The sequence below is a fragment of the Phodopus roborovskii genome, unplaced genomic scaffold (assembly GCF_943737965.1).
Source record: "Phodopus roborovskii unplaced genomic scaffold, PHOROB, whole genome shotgun sequence".
NCBI classification, from domain to species: domain Eukaryota; kingdom Metazoa; phylum Chordata; class Mammalia; order Rodentia; family Cricetidae; genus Phodopus; species Phodopus roborovskii.
Window position 1 is genome coordinate 139,326 of NW_026126076.1, and position 5,573 is coordinate 144,898.

The window sequence follows — 5,573 nt, forward strand, 5'->3', positions numbered from 1 at the left end:
TATCATTAGGCTTAAAAAAAAGGATTTAAAATTTAGTAGGGTGTTTTAAAAATATACTTCTCAATTTTGATTCTATTTATCTCTAGTGTCATGTAAAGCTGATGTAATTTCAGAATAGCTTGTTATAATGCAAAGATATGTGTAAACCCATGATAGCCAAAACTTTATGAAATAAAAGGAGAAAGAAAAATGAAACCATAAAGAATAAACAAATTTATTTATATAGTGTGAAAGTAATCAGAAATGGTCTTAGCCAGAGCAAGAAACTAATCGAATATTTAATTAAATGTAAATTCACCAGTTAAAACATATAGAGTATCTAAATCGATTAAAACCTAATAAAATCAACTATATGTTGTTTTAAAATTGTCACTACAACTCTTAAAAATTACATTAATGAATGTGAAAGCCTTCAATAAAATATTCCACATGAATTGGATAATTAAAAAATGAGAGTTTCAGCAATATTAGTGTCAGCACAAAAACACATAAATAGAAAGTAGTTAAAATATTCAAGAAAAGTTGTTTTGTTATGAAAATGAATGAAAATGCCAAGCAATGGATATGTTAAAAATTTAGCTAATATTAACATCCTCAAATATTTTTCTCTAAATTAATATTTAATTCATTTTGTAACATATGGCTTCAAAACATATTATTAAGCAGAAGAAGAAACAAGTTATGAAAAGTTCCAAAACACCACAAATATAGTGAGAGATAATTATATTTCTGTAAGACTTAATACTAATTCAAAAAAACATAAAATAAATATAAGAATGTATAGCTATTTCCTATGATAGTCATTGGATATATGTCATTACTGAGCATTCAGTATGTGGTTAATTCAAATTGAGGTAGGTAAACACAACATTGGATTTTAAAGACAATATTTACAAATAATATTTTTTTTTATTTTATATAACCAAGTCGATTTAAATGAAAACAAAGATTTATAGACAATATTTGCGAATTTGGGCGTTGTTCTTTCCAAACTACTTCCTGATGGTAAGGGGAGCTGTCATGAGGGATTCGAAGAGGATTCAGAAATCCTGGCTGTAGTCTGTCATACTGCTTTGTCCAGCTGTTTTGTGTGTAGGATCACCTGGTACTCTGTTTCAGGTGGTCTGGCTTGATCAAACCGCATTAGTCTGCAAGGAATCCACATCTTTTCATTTTCTGTAGAAACAAAAATAGAAATCCATTTCCCCAGTAACTTGTCCTTGAACTTAAATTTTGGAGTCAAATAATTTTTTAAATTTGATTTATTATTTTACATGTTGACCCCAGTTCCCTCTCCCTCTGCCTTCCCTCTCTTCCTATCTCCCTCCCTCCCTTCCTCCCTCCTTCCCTCCCTATTACCCTCTGCCCTCTCACATGCACTCTAACCAACCTCCCTTCACATGCACCCACCCCAATTCCATATGTAGGGGAATGCCATCCAGTTGGGGTCATGCAGGTCTGACAGGTCATGTGAAGTAGGGACTAGGGCTTCTCTTCTGTCTCTAGATTAAGGCAGTTATCCCTCCACGGGGGATGTGTTCACAAAGTCCTTTTGTGCACCAGGGATACATCCTGGCTCCACTGTCTGAGGTCTCTTAGACTGCTCAGTCCTTCTGGCTGAGACCCATATTCAGGGGTGCCTGAGTCAGTTCCATGCTGGCTTCCCAGCTATCAGTCTGCTGGTAAGCTGTCTCTATGTGTTTCTGCCGCCTGGTCTTGTCCTCTCCATCTGCATCTGAGTTCTACTTCAACTCAGTGTTTATGTATGGGTGTTTGCTCCTGTTTCCAACAGGCATTAGTTGAGGGCTCCATGGATAAGTTAGTTGTTGACAGCTTACCTGAACAAGGAGGAGCTAATGGGCCACCAGACTGATAGCTGGGATGCCACCATGGGGCTGACTCAGACCCCCCTGAATATAAGTCTTAGCCAGAAGGACTGAGCAGTTTAAGGGACCTCAGACAGTGGAGACAGCATATATCCCTGGTGCACAAAAGACTTTGCGAACACATCACCCATGGAGGGATAAATGCCTTAATCTAGAGACAGGAGAGAATCCCTAGTCTCTACTTCACATGACCTGTCAGACCTACATGACCCCAACTAGATGGCATTCCCCTACATATGTTATTGGGGCTGGGGGACGGGAGGGGAGTGTGGTTAGGGTGCATGTGATAGGGCAGAGAGAGTAAAAGGGAGGGAAGGAGGGAGGAAGGATGGGAGGGAGAGAGGGAGGAAGGAGAGAGGGAACTGGGATCGACATGTAAAATAATAAATTAAATTTTAAAAAAAGAATGCTTTGACTCCAAAATTTAAGTTCAAGGACAAGTTACTGGGGAAAAGGATTTCTATTTTTGTTTCCACAGAAAATGAAAAGATGTGGATTCCTTCCAAACTAATGTGGTTTGATCAAGCCAGACCACCTGAAACATAGTACCAGGTAATCCTACATTCAAAACAGCTGGACAAAGCAACCTTACAGACTACAGCCAGGATTTCTGAATCTTCTTAGAATCCCCCATGACAGTGCCCCTTACCAGCAGGAAGTAGTTTGGAATGATCAACGCCCACATTCCCAAATATTGTCTATAAATGTTTGTTTTCATTTAAATGGACTTGGTTATATAAAATAAATAAATAAATAATAAAATAAAATAAAATAAGTGACTTATTTTTTTAAAAAACAAACTCAAAATTAGTAAATGGAAAAAATGAATTTAGACTAGAAATAAATAAAATATATGAACAAATACTTTGAATAAATGTACTAAAGACAAATCCATAACAATGCTAAGATAAAGAAAAAAACTCACGTAAATTTTAAATTAGAGTTGAGAAAGAAGACAATTAAACTGAGAGCATATTAAATACAAGGGATCAGTAAAGAACAGTATAAACAGTTATACACCAATGAATTTGATGATATATATGAGATCAACAAATGTCTGAGGAAGTATACCTCACTAAGAATGAATCATGAAAGAATTGAAACCATAACACACCACAATCAAATACTGAGACTGAATTATATTGAAGTCTCCCCTACCAAGAAAATCACAGGACTACAAGTGTTCACTGTTGAATTTGGTCAAATAGTTAAAGAATTAATATTATTTTTACTTAGTATCCAAATAGAAATTATTAAGAAAATAGAAAGAATTCTTTCAAGAACATCCCAAGAGACTTCCAAAAATAATAAGAAGAGAAAGACCAAAGAAGGATGAAAGGAAAACATTAATAAATTGGAGGTAACACAAAAATGGTAATAAATCTTCGTGTGTTGATTAGGAGTATCTGTACTATAAAAATATCCATACTATGTGAATTAACACATTGTCAATGAAAATAATGACATCTTATAGAACTAGAAAAAAAGAACTTAAAATTTACACATATCTTCAAAAGGCAAAGCTGTCTTAAGCAAAAAAAAAAAAATGCTATAGGCATTATAGTACTTGATTTCATTTTGAAAAGCTACAGTCACTAATAAAGCAGTATTTTACTTCAGCACTATTCATAACTGTAAAGGTGCTTAAGTACTTATCAACTGATGATTATACAAAGAAATGTAGTCCAGATACACAATTGAATAGTGTCAAGCATTCAGAAAGAATAAATGCCTGTGAAAATATTGCCTCAATGGGTACCATGTTACAGTTTGAGATGAGCAAGTTCTAGTGTGTTCTTGTACATTGGTATGCCTATAGACAACAATAATGAACTATAAAAAGAATGTGAAGAAAGCACTTTGACTGTTTCCTTATAAAGAATTTGAGGTTGTGAGTATACATAAGTAGTAGAATGTTTCAATAGCATATGTGAGGCATTAGATTTGACCCACAGAATAACACCAAAAAGACAAATATATATTCAAGATTATAAATTAGCATGATCTGATTATTTTACAATGTATACATGTATTGAACACAATATAATTCCCATATGTATGTATGTATGTATGTATATCTTTTGCGTACCAGTTACAATAAACTTAATAATTTTATATAAAGATTGGGCCATTTGTATTTTACAGCACTAAGATATTTTTCACATCTTGGTTATTGATATTTATTGTAGTTATGTATGAAATTTTTCTTACAGCTATATAGTATATTGAGCATATCCACTCCACTTCATTACATACCATTTTTCTCCATCCCTTTAATCTCTTTTTTAATATATATGAGTGTGAATGACTATATGGAATGTTGATATACAAAAAAAAGTTACAACCCTCTGGAAACTGACTTAATTTACATAATATAGTTGTCTTGTATTGCATCAATATTTAAAGAAATTAACAGATACATTTTTCATTATGGAATACACACACACACACACACACACACACACACAGACACAAACACACACACCATTATACTTCCAAACTTCTTGTCTTTCCCTTCTTTCTAAAAACCTGTATAACCAGTGGGTTGCCAGTTCTCATTTCCTTACTTTTACTTGGGAGATCATGTGACAAGTATTGTCTGGTCAGTAGATGGAACATCACTGGTAAAGACACAAATGGTGATCTAACTTCTGAGTCAATCATAGAACTCCTAGTTCTGTGACACTTTCATTTTCCAGTGAACTGCTTGGAGTCAGTATTTAAATTAGTCATAAAGACTTGTTCTCCAAATTGCACTTGTACTTCCCCACTTACATATTCTGGCTGTCTGGCAAAATCTTCTGATCCAGAGTCAGCATGTAGCTCAGCTTCACTTGTGTTGAATTTCTGACAGTGCTGTTCTCAGAGAGTTTGGGGCTTGTTCTCTGCCAATGCAGAGGTAGTCTCTTGGAAATGGGTTCTGACAATTATTCCCAGAGGACTCTGCTTTTTTGCTGTCAGAGGGCCATTTGGATCTGATATGGACTGCTTCCAGAAACCTGGTTTGCCTGGCTACCACCACCATGCTCTCACAGTGGACTGCCTATCTCTCATTCTCCACACCACTATGTCCCATGCCCTTCAGCCCCACAATACTTCACTGTGGCACTACATGGCTAAACACCACCCTGTTTTCAGTCCCTCTGCTAGGCTCTTTTTGCTGATCTGAAGCTTTATTTCTCACTATATGCATTTTCAAGCAGCTTCAGTTTTCCCTCCCCTCACTGAGAATTACAAGATACAACTGTGTTTGCCTTTGTGGGCTCTTACCATCTTTTTATCTATCCCCTTTCATTTCTTAAAATTTGTTTCATAATATATATTCTGATCATGGTACCCCCTCCTTCATCTCCTACAAGATCCCTCTCCCCACATCCAACTCTTTCTTTCCTTCTCTTCATAAAACAATCAGGAGGAAAAGAAGACAAAACAGATCCTTGGCCCTGAAGCAACATCTGCCTAGGATGAGTGCTTGGTCAGCTCGTGTCCAATAAACCCATCCTCTCTTTGGATATTCCTGAGTTGGCTCTATGCATAGGGGTCCAGCCCCTCTATGAGGGACCATCCAGAGCCTCACCTGCCCTCACCTGACCCTTGGTCCCACGTCACCCTCTGCTTGAGGTGATTCTGTGACCAGCTCAAGTCCAAACCCCTCTCCATCCTTTCTTTGGAACATTCTGAGTCTGC